Below are 12,429 nucleotides of genomic sequence, written 5' to 3' on the forward strand. Positions count from 1 at the left end.
AGGCCTAATACCTACACAACAGTCAATGCTTTGCGGACATAAAGCCTAAACTAAAGGCCCTCAGCCTGGACAAGGCCTGAACAGTAAAGCTAAGGGTGCCTCAGGCCTAAGCAGCACAAGAGGTTAACTAAGATAACATAAAGCAAAATGTATGTCTTGCTTACAGGCATTTGACAGAAACAGGGCTGACAGGAAACACATGCCAGGCACCAGATACTGGTTATACATGTACACATTCCAGGAAGGTAACAGGACGTCTTGAGTGGTACCAGCATACTCCCTTTGGATTAACAGGTACAGTCCGACCCAGGTTCAGTGCAGGGTTGGGATGACAGCATGATGGATAGAGTTGTTTTGATGGTACCATCATCTACGAGGTAATGGGTAATATCTAGTTACTTTAAGGGGTGTCAACTTATTACAAGTAGAGGTTGCCCCCCTGGTTATGTCATGGACATGAAACTTGTTTGTACCTGTGTATAAAAGTGTCACCTTGAAAGGCTGTATTGTCCAGTGTAGGGGACAGATTTGGGCGCATCTGCCCCCTGGATCATGCAAAATCCATTGTCTCGGCACATGCCTGTACCAATGTAAACTGGTAAGTCATAACTGAGACTCACAGGATGTTGGAGCCCATGTGCTGTTGAGAATAAACCTGGTTCCGGAGTCTTCGGACCTCAGCTGATTTGTGGTTATCAGGAGTTCTTAGAAGTCTGCAGTGTGGGCTAACTGCAGGGCCTACACTGCATTCCAAACAGAGCCCACGCACACAGCCAAAGGTTATCAACACAAAAGAGAGCAGAACAGACGCCTGGACGCCATAGGGTCCTCCAGATGTGCAGATGCACTGGGGCCAGTGGGCTGCCATCCCTTGGGGGCACCAGTCACTCATTCCTTGCCTCTGTCTTGTCTTCTGCCTCCTCCCTGGGGCTGCCTGGGAGCATGGAAAGGCTGTGCTGGCCCTCAGATGTTGCAACAGTGGGGAGAGATGGGGAGGGTAAGTCCTTCTTGCAGCACAACTCCAGGGCCCCGTCCGCCCACTGCCTCCCCCAGTGGTCGCAGCCCCCATGCATAGGCTGAGGGATAGTGCTGTCCAGGGTGCGCATGTTCACATCCTCACAGGGTGCGCCCAGCTGCATGGTGTGCCTGTGCCACTGGGGGGAAGGGCTGAACCGCATGTCCCCAACTCTGGAGATACATGGGGATCCCAACATGGGTGGTGGGGGGCCTGGGGCTGCTGGGTCCTCCCCAGAGCCCTGCTGCACATGCATGGCATACACCACTGTACAGGGACCTTGCCAAGGGTCACCCGCCCGCCCCAATGACTTGGAATGTCACAGGGCCCCCCTGGGGGGGTGGCAGCAGCTGCTGCCTGCTGTGTGGGTGGTATGCATTGCCAAGGCCATATGCACAGGTGGCAAGACCTCAAGGTACCTGCCCCCCCCCACCCCCAAGGCCAGGGGGGTGTGACAGCCAGGGTACTCACCAGGTGGTCCAGAGAACAGGTCTGGAGATGCCCATGCAGAACTGGTGATGATGGTAGTGTGGAATGGAGGGCAATCACCAGTGAGCCCTGGCTGGACTCGGGGTTTGCTGCTGACTCCTGCTGAGGAGGCTCCAGCAAGCTGGGTGTCTCTGAGGAGGCACCTCCAGTGGGGGAGGCTGCTCCCTGGTGGCCATGCGGGCAGTGCTGGGGGCTCCATCCTTGCCCCCCAAGTAGGTGGTCCAACTCTCTGGAACAGGGGCCCTGCCCCCAACCGCCAGTGCACATGCCGGGCCCGCACGTAGCCCTGGCAGAGCTCTTCTACCTTTGCCCACACCTGCTCAAGGGTGGCTGCACTCAGACAGGCTTCAGCCATCCGCCCATAGCCTGGGGCATTCCTACACTCGGCAGTAGGGTCCAGGACTACCTGCTCTTTGGCCCAGAAGGCCAGCAAGTCTTTATTTCAAGCCCACCTCCTGCTGCCTGTTCTGGAGCCCTGGAATCCCTCCCCTGAGCTGCAGGAGGGCCCAGCACAGTCCACAGCTGCCTGGGACGTCTTTTCTGCTTCCTGGGAGTGGCTGCTAGGGCATGTAGCCACCCCCCCAGCTTCCTGCCTGGGGCTGCTGGGGCTGCCAGCCCCTTTAAGAGCAGCCAGAGGCAGAAGTGATAGAGTTGTGGCGGGGGGAAGGGTGCCTCCCGGTGCCAGCCAGCCAGCGCCATGGAAGACTTTTTCTGTTGAAAGAATGGGCCACAAGCATCTACATGGCAGTTTTGTTGACAGAATACTGTCAACACAGTTGTTATGCTGGCTCAGGGAGAGGCACAACACTGCCGGCTGAAGGGCAGGGTTTTGTCGACAAAATCTCAACAGAGCACTTTAACTGTATTGACGATCTGTGACTTTTGTCAACAAAAGGCTTATCGGTTGACAAACAGTGTCTGTGTAGACCCAGCCTTACTGTATCATACAATACTAACCACGTCAATCAACCTTGGGCTGGCTGCCTCTGCCAAGGAGACAAGGGAGGGAGCTGACAGAATTAGGGATGTTAATTACAAACTGTCTCATCTATATAGGCTGTGCAAGTAAGGAGGTTGTTTGTACCCTTTGGCTACATCAACACTTGAAGCAGCTGCCTACAGAAGTTACTGTCAGAAGAGATGTTGGACAAAACTTCTGTCAACAGATCGTGTCTACACATAAAAGAGGATCGATCTTTTGATCCACTGTCAACAAAAGGGCCCCTAGAGTGCCTACGGCTTTTTTGTTGACAGTTTCTGTTGACAAAATGCATTTTGTATGTAGATGTGTGTGATATCTAATAATAAAAGCTTTAGTCGATGTTGTTTAGCAGTGATTAAATGACTTCCCAACATTCATTTCAGTAGTTTTCACCAAAGAAGTTCAGCAACCACCAAAAGAAAATCTCAGCTGAGTTTTGTCGTGGGGGCCCCATTCTTGCCCCCGAGGAGGTGGACAAGTTTTGTCAACAAAACCCAAGTTTTGTCTATAAAACTATCTAGTGCAGACATAGCCTTTGTGCTCTGCTCACTTCCTCTAGCACTTGGGGGCCTATTTACAGCGAAGTGAACTCTCCACTTTTCCACTCACAGACCCAGAAATGGAAGACGCCTGAGCCCATCCTCAGACAGAAGTAGTAATAGAAAATGGCATGTACCAGGAGGGCATTGTTCTCCACCCTGTCCAGCATACCAGGCCACCTAGTACACCACTCTCTTCCTCAAAGTCTTTAAATGCAAAGAAAGTGCTAAATAGGCTTCTCAAGCCAAATAGCCTACTAACCCACCTGCAAAGAAATTAACTGGAAAAAAACTTGCAGAGCTATACAGGAAATACCTTTGTTAGATCTACTGAGTCAGTAGTGCTAATTTGTAACATACACCTGTTAGGGTGCTCTTAAAAATTCCGTGGAAGAGTCTTTTGAGAATTAGCTTTGCACGAGCCATTATGTGACTAATTTTAGAATGTGTTTAAATTGCAAAGGACTGGCATTACATTTTAGCTTTTGTTTTCCTATGCTTTTACTTTAGAAGGTTGAAACCTAAACTTAAATGATTATTGGCCTTGTAGGAAATCAAAGGTTTCGGTCTTATTTACAAAGATGGACTTTAAATGTTGTTGGGTTTCAATCTGTGTAAAGTTAGACTGAGTGCAGTTTTAGTTTCTGAATCTGGTTTTTGTGTATTTAGTTTTCAATTTAAATCAAGCGAGAGACATTCTTAACATAATGGAATAAGTGGAAAGTTTCAGGAGTATCACTTTTCAAAGTCTTTAGAAAAAAGAAGGCATAAATACAATCTTCAAAAATAAATAACAAATACCAAAAATGATCCTGTTACAGTGACTGTTTATACAACATTAGAAGAGAACAGATTTACTTTTGGTGGTTGCTGAACTTCTTTGGTGAAAACTACTGAAATGAATGTTGGGAAATCATTTAATCACTGCTAAACATCTACTAAAGCTTTTATCACAAAGTGGTATATTGGTCTTCCATGGAGAAAGGTCTGTTTCCTCTGGTACTATTCCAAGGTGAATATAACCAAAAATACTGTATTCCTATTTGCCATCCTGTGAGTTCAATCTCAGAATGTTGTTTTCCTGTAGTTGTACTTCCTCAGCTCATTGCTAGAAGACCATCAAAAATATTAGAGGATACATTGATCTGTATGGTCCAGCCTCTTTGTGTCATTCTGCTGGTACAAAGCAATGCTAAACTCGGCTTACGTGGCTGATTACACTGAGTTTATAGTGATTTTGCCCCACTAGAAAAGTACAAAGCACCTAAGTCTATGAGTGAATATGGCCTTGGATTTCCTAACAGTGGAACTGAACTGCAATCAACTTTTTGGAGTAGAGACCATCTTTTTGTTCAGGACCTGTACAAAGCCTAGCACCTCGCTAGGCCTCCCAGTAGCTATAACGGTATAAATCTGAGAACTGGATATGAGCTGAGGAGGTTTTGAGGGATGGGATGAATGAGGCTGAAAACCAAAGGCAGAGTTCCCTGTACACATCACTGTTCTTAGCACCAGTTGCATCTGTATCGTAGCTCAGAAAGTCCAATCAACTGAACTGTAAAACTGAAGATGCTAAACAACTAACCATGTTATTAACTTGGTACGCTAATAAGGTAATGGCCTGTCTCTCCACTTGATCCATAGCTGGACAAGTATTTCAGAATTCCATGTGAATAATTAACAGGCAACTGTGAACAGACACTTCAATGTGAAGCTATTAATGTGAAAGTGTTTAAAGACTCCAGAAGCAAGAGATGGAAATGAAGCACTGAGGGTGTAATTCTACATTTTCCTATGTTGCTTTTCCTCTGCAAAGCTCCGGAAAGTTGATATAGAGAAACTATACACAAGGTCTACTTTGCTTGTCACTGGAATGCAGCTGCGCCTATGGGGCAAGGCACAGCTGCTGAAGAATTCCAACACAGCGCTCTGGGACAGCAAGTAAGTGAAGATGACTCTTCACCACGAATTCACCATGGAAACCATTGCAGTGACAGGTAGCCAATGATCTGAATAGTACCATCCAACTAGTTATAGTGAGATGTGCTGTTATCGGTGTGGTACAACGCTGCCTTCCAGCACCACAACGGCCTCACGGAGGAGCAAATCCACTAGGAGGACAAGCGGCACCGGGACCTCACATGAGGGTCAGAGAAGTGGCTGGTCCTGGTGGACCAGCTCCTAGATATCACCGAGGCCTGGGTGGCCTGGCCTGGCCTGGCTTGGCCTCCCCACAGGGCCCGATGCCTCGGACCCCATGCCGTATGTCATGGCACATGCCATGCGGTGGGCAATGGACATGGTGGGGATCCATCCCCTGCAAGGATCCTCTGGCCCTGCTGCCCCACCCGCCAAGCCTGAGGCTGCACCAGCCCTGCCAGCCCCATACCTCCCTGTCAAACCAGCCTCAACCCAGCCCTGTGGTGGCAGTCATCCATGGGGAACGAGGGGCTCTCACGGACACCATGGGTCAGGGACCACATTCCCCACCCTGAGAGATCCCCTTCCCCAGTTGGGATGGCCCCCTTCCCCAGTTCAGGAGTCCTCCTCCCCTAATTTGGATGTCCCCCTTCCCCAGTACGGGTACCCCCCTCCCCCAGATTGGATTCCCCCTTCCCCATTTGAAATTAGAAGCTGTATGTTAAAAGTTATATTTTTATTGCACCTATATATTTGAGATAAAGGTTATGTTTCCACACCCGACTGGGAGCTGCTGGTGGGAGAGAGGTATGCTGGGACAGTGACCTCCCCACAGGGTGGCCTGGTGATGGTCACAGGAGGCCACGGGCAAACGTCCCCCACACGGACACCTGAATGCACACCGTTGGTGTGCACCTACCAGTTGTGGGCTATCCTGGGTTGCTCATAATGGGCCCCTTCCTCCGGCACCCACCCTGAAGGAACTCCACCTCCCTCCCCTCCACCAGGTTGTGCAGTGTGTACCATGCGGCCACAACCCTGGGGACGGCCTTCTCCCCCACGTCTAGCTGCATAAGAAGGCTCCAGAACCTCCCCTTCATCCAGCCGAAGGCGAGCTCAATGGTGTTTCTTGCCCGGCTGAAGCGGACATTGAAGGCCTCCTGTGTGGTATCCAGGTGGCCCATGTAGGGCCCCATGAGCCATGGGAGTAGTGGATATGCCGCATCCCCCATGATGTAGGGGGCATCCATGTATCTCCCATGGCCAGCTCCTGGTGGGGAACACAGGTGCCCCCCTCCATCCTGAAGAACAGGCTGGAGTTCTGCAGCACCCATGCATCATGCATCCAGTCCAGCCACCCAACTTATATGTCCAGAAACCAGCCTCGATGGTCCACTAGGGCTTGCATGACCACTCAGTGGTACCCTTTGTGGTCTATGAAGCTGCCCGCACTGTGTTCCAGGGCCCAGATGGGGATATCTGTGCCATCCAGCACCCCAAAAGAATTGGGGAAGCCCATGTGGCGGAAGCCAGCCACAAGGATGTCTGTGACATGGATCTGGATGATCCTCCGTAGCAGGGTCTCGTTGATGGCATGCACCACCTGCAGGAAGAGGAGCTAGGACGTGGCCATGAGTCACTGGGGGGTACGGCACACCTGGGACCCTGGAAGCTCCATGGCCCTCTCCCCTTCCCTGTCCCCCCATCCCAACACCTCCTGTGCCCCTGCCCCTGACTTCCATCCCTCTGCCCCTTGTCCCCTATCCCCTGTGCCCCTCTCCCTCCCCTCCCATGCAGCCCGAGGCTGCCATACCTGCATCAGGACAGCTTCAACGGTGGACTTCACCACCCCGAATTGATGTCCCATGGACTGGTAGCTATCGGCTGTCACCAGTTTCCATACTGCTATAGCCACCCTCTTCTCAAGGGTGAGGGCGGGCCACCTGTTCATGTCCTATCTTCACAGGATGGGGGTGAGCCTCCAGCACAGCTCGAGGAAGGCGGCCTTCCACATTTGGAAATTCTGAAGTTGGTGTGGTTGTCCCATTGCCCCATGACTAGACAGTCCCACCAGCATGGCTGGGCACATCAGGGCCCCCAACAGGAGGGCCCCATTGTCTGTGGGTTTCTCCTTGGGGGTCATTCTCCCAGATGTGGTGGAAGACCCCCACGAGGACCAGGGAAGTGGGAGCAGCAGCTGCCCCTTGTCCCAGGCAGCCATTGGAGGCTGCCCTGCCATGCCGCCAGCTGTCACTGGTGGGCTCTGTGAGCTCCGGCTGTGGTCCCTGTAAGTGCCTAGCTGTGGCTGGGTTTGGGGACGGCCTTTAAAGGTGCATGGAGCCAATGCACCTGGAAGGGCTTGCCCTCCATGCAGGCTACACTTCCCTCTGTCGACAGATCTGGGTGCCATGTAGACAAGCTCTGTTGACAGAGCAGGAGCCTCTTTAACATATGGCCATTCTGTCAACAGATGTTTTGCTGAGGTATGCTGCTGACAGTGCCATCTGTCAGCAGAGGGTGCCCATGTGGACATAGCCTAAGTGTATGCTTGTGTGCTTATGCATTCTTACTAGGATTATAGCAGAGCTCATCAAATAACACATAACAAATTCAAATACCGCTGAAAGTCAGCGGCAGTTGGGTGCATCACTCCATTCGGAGTTTCCGAAAATGCAGGGTGAAATTCTGGCCCCCTTAAAGTCATTGGCAAACCTCCCAATAAATTCAGTGGAACCACGATTTAACTCCCATCCTTCCATTCAACATGAACCAGGCGAAAATGAGCAATGGCATTAGCAAACCCATAAATTTTCCTCAGTGACATTGTCTTTCTGGGACAATGCAGAACCGAGAAGCAGAAGGAAAAGCTTCAAGAGTGAGCTACTTAGCAGTGGAACTATGAATTGAACCAGATTTCACCCCATCCTTCACTTTTTGTCCTTCCAACGATTATTGTAATACGTTTTCTTTTCCCTGCTTAAACCTGATTTCTTTTAATCATCATCATCATAATTGAAGATACTCATTATTACTTATTTCCAAGCCAATGCCTCCAGGTGCTGTTTTTCAGCTGTTTAAAAATTTGCCGTCAGCTTTTAGCCAGACTGACTCATTGAAAGTTTCTCACTGCTTCTGGTTGTTAGCAAGGCTCGACTGTATCAGCAGATGGCGCTATCCACTCGAGTAATGAAATCACTGATCTTTTTTAGAAATAAAAGTATTCTTTCTTCCCTACCTCACTTTTTAAAAGTTAAAGTACTTAAGAAGGAGCCCTCAGCCATGAACAAAATCCACCAAGAAGCAGGAAGAAAAACAAATAATTTTGGCTACAGTTACACTAGAGAGTTTTCTAGGCAAAACTCGGCTTTATAGACAAAACTCCTGGAGTGAGCACACACAAAATGTGGTTTGTCAACAGAAACTATTGACACAAAAGCTGTGTAGACGCTCCAGAGGGCCCTTTCGTCGATAGAGCAGATCAAAATATCAATAGGCTTTTATGCGTGGACGTGATCTGTCAACAGAAGTTTTGTAGGAACATCTCTGCCAACAGTAACTGCTGTAGACAAAGCGCTATAGTGTAACCATACCCTGGGACAAAATGAAAAGAACATAAGATATGTCCAAGTCGGACAGACATTAAAAATCATAAAAGCTAAAAATAAAAACAGTTTGAGAAACTTATGGTAGTGCTAGTCTGCTATATCCCCTGTTGATCTCTATGGTTTACAATGTTTAGCTGGGTATTTATAAAAGATTAAAAGAAGGGATCAGGGATGAGTTTTTCAACTGCGCACAAAAGGTAAAAGGTTGGAGTGTTTTAATGTGCAAAAACAGAAGAAGAGACATCTGGTATCATTTTAATCAAATGTGATCTCTCTTCCTTGTAATAGCAGGTGTTAAGATACCTTCATTTGTGGCAGCCAAATGACAAGGGGTCATATATTTGGCGTGAAGATGAGCCCAGGCATATGACAAAACAGCATTCAGCAGAGAAAAATCCTTCGATTTTGGGAGAGGGCAGTTGCAGAAGTTGTTTGGTATCTTGACACTATAATGTGAGTTAACTGAGTGAAACCAGAGCATGGAGCATAATCTTGCAGCTTTATGGCATGGGCTTAATGCACAAATGGTTGGAAGAGGGTCTTTGGTCTGTGTTATGCAGGAGGTCAAAGGGAAGGCTCACAATGGTTCCAGCTGGCTTTAAATCCTATGGCTATGTCGACACTAGAGAGCATCTACACACAAAATCCATTTTGTCCAAAAACTGTGAACAAAAAAGCTGCATAGACACTTAAGGGGAGGGGCCTTTTGTTGACAGAACAGTTCAAAGGATCGATCTGCTTTTGTGTGTAGATGCAATCTGTTGACAGAAGTTTTGTCCGACATCTCTTCCAACTACCTTCTGTACACAGATGCTTCTAGCATAGATGTAGCCTATGCTCTAGAACTGCATACAGCCTAACTAAGGAGCAGAAGGACTTCAGCATGAGCCAAAATGGGAGTTTAGAAATCCTGAGGTCCCATTTTACCGTGTCACGACCTTACTGCAGAGCCTGGGGCAAGTCACTGCACTTTTCTGCCTCACTTTCCTCAACTGTAAAATGGGGTTGCACCACTTACTTATTTCCTGCATTAGAGGTTTTGGAACATATGAAGTTCTATACAAACATTAGGTTATGCTATTCTCTCACTATATATAAATGACCAAAATTAATTGAAAGGTCACTTTTTAGGGTAGGATTTCATAGGGAACTCCTTGGATGGGTCCCCACTCACCTTAACCACCTTTAAACTGTTATTGAAACAAAGACTAGCAGTTCTGTTTTCTGGCCACTTTCCAGCAACTCTCCTCTTCCTAACAGACTACCTCTCTGTGTGCTTTATTCAGACTTATTTACAGCCTAGTTACGGCTTAGTTCCCATCTAACTTGTTCGCATGCTTTCTGATGTTAGAACTGGGTAGGTACAGAATTTGCGTGTTTATAATATATTTCTAATTAGCAGATGTACCCTCTGTTGCTCAGGCCTTTAACTGAAGTTTTTTTTTAATAAATGAACAACATACATCCTTCTTACAATGGCAGAATGAAGAAAAGCAACGGCTGGAGTGAGGCAGGGTGAGTGGCTTAGGGCAGGTTTGGTGGGGGCTGACGGCAGACAGCTCAAGGCGAAGGGCGGGGGTGCAGAAGATCAGGCATATGAGAAGTCCAGAAGTTAGGACGGGAGGTCTCAGGACAGGGGGTTAGGAGGAAGAGGAAGTTACTGGGGCTGTCTGGCGGTGCTGTTCTGGCAGCAGCTCCTCCCAGGGGACCAGGGCTGTGCTCCCTAGCCTGCAATTCTTCTTGGGAGGGAAGAATCCAGGTCTGCATGCTGCAGGCCTGAGGGGGCTGGGCTCTGTGGGCCGACACCAGACTGCAGCCTGTCATGGGGCGGGAAGCACTCTGGGGCCAGCTGCTCCAGGAGGTCACTGTTTTGGATAGTGGCTGCCCTGTTCTACAGCCTGTTGGGGGGCAGTGCTCTGCGGGCTGACTCCAGCCTCCAGCTAGCCCCAACCCCAGCCCTGCACTGGTCTGGGTGAGTGGTGCTTTGGGAGCTACCCTCCTCCAAGGCCTTCAGTGGCCCCCTCCCTCCATCCTGGAGTCTGTTTGATGGGGTGCTCCTAGGGCTGCCCAGGCTCTGGGGCCTGCCCCCTCACTCCAGCACACCCTGCAGCCAATGGGCTACTGGGGGAGCGGAGATCAGGCTCTGAGAGTGGCCCCTCCATGCAGCAGACCCCATCTCTCAGAGCCAGCAGGCTGTCTGCATGAGGTGAGGTTCCAGGGGCTGCCCCTGGCCTCCAGCGCCCTGTCCCATGACATGCAGGCTGTCTGAGGCCTGCCCCCATTCCAGCGGTCCCCTCTGCAACCTGTAGGGTCTCCATGTTGGGGGGAGAACTCTGGGTTTGGGGCAGGGGAGCTACTTACCTGGTCTTTGTGGCAGGCAAAACGGCAGACACCCCCCCCCCCCCCGCACACACCTTGCTGGCCTCTCTCTTGGTGCTGCAGCTTCCCCCAGTGGCCAGTCTCAATATCGCACTCCAGCCTCCCTCTGGCTTTTTCTTTTCACTGTACTAGGAAACAGCCCATTCCCAGCATTTCCCATTTTCCAGGCACAGCCAAACCCTGACCTTAGTTTGAGTTAGGGTAAGAGGAAGCTGCACACCAAATTTTATGGTTTAAGAGGAGTTCTTGAACAAATGTAGTACTGACAGACAGACATAAAATTTAGAGTGTGTCTGACTATCTATAGATTAGCTGCTACTTTAGAAACAAGTTCATTAGGGCAAGGGAGGAAAGGGCACAAAATACACAAAATTTTCCTCCCCCGCCCCCCGCCACATCACCATTCTTTCCAGCGTTGGTGGTGAAAACCCCAAGCCTTGACGAGGCAGCGCACAAATACATGTTCAGTGTAAGAATTCAACACCTGGCACCTGTACTAGTCATTGTTTGATAGTTAGGTAAGTGCAGCTGACAAGCAGTGATGGAAGGCTGGCTCTGCTTGTATGAGCTCCATTTTCAAACCCACACTGACCTGAACACTGCAAATAGGCTATACAGGTTGGAGTTCCCTGGTCCGGCATCTTCAAGACCTGACCAATCCTGAGGAAGGAAATTTGCCAGACCAGGAGAGGTCCCCTGCCCCTTCTCCTCCCACCCACCCTGCCATCCGTCTATCACTGGTTCCACTTCAGCCCTGGCCACACCCCTGCCTCCAGTCCCCCTACCTCCTGCCTGGCTGGGCTGCCAGTCCTGCCCAACTGCTGTTTCCCAGCTACCAGATGCCAACCCCATCTGCACTGCCAGACCCTGGCCCTAGCCCTGGCTCCAGCCCCCTGGACACTGACCCCACTGGGCTCTTAATTTGACAGGGCCACCAGCCCTCCTGCCACTGGGCTTCCATCTGACAGAGCTCCCACCCCAGCCCTCCTGCCACTAGGCTCCTGGCCCCAGGATTCTCTGGTCCAGGAACATCTGTGGTCCAGATGCTGCCAAACCAGAGAGTCATGGTGTTGGGAGATGCACCTTTAGTAACAGGTTACAGGGCTAAAGTTATGTTCCACCACATGAGCGCCTAGCATGACCATTCCATTCAACATTCAAGGCAATTCCATCCCCTGTCAAAGCCCTCTGTTACAACAGTGACATCCTTTTGGCAAGCCTGCTGTCTACCAAGTATGTGCTTGCAAAGCCTGTTAAAAGCACAGACGTGTCAGATTCTTATGCCTGAGGAATGGGATTTGGAGATCAGAAATATGGGCTCTGCCCCTGGCTTTACCAAGAATGTTATGTCTTTGGGCAAGTCATGTGGCCCCTCTCTCTTGGTTTCTCCATCTATAAAACTGAGAGGAAAAACCCTATATTTCCCCACGCAGCGGCAGAGACACTGACTTATTCAATAGCTGTAAAGTGCTCGGGATTTTCTGATGAAAGGTTCTGAAA

The sequence above is a fragment of the Carettochelys insculpta genome, chromosome 2 (assembly GCF_033958435.1).
Source record: "Carettochelys insculpta isolate YL-2023 chromosome 2, ASM3395843v1, whole genome shotgun sequence".
Taxonomy (NCBI): Eukaryota; Metazoa; Chordata; order Testudines; family Carettochelyidae; genus Carettochelys; species Carettochelys insculpta.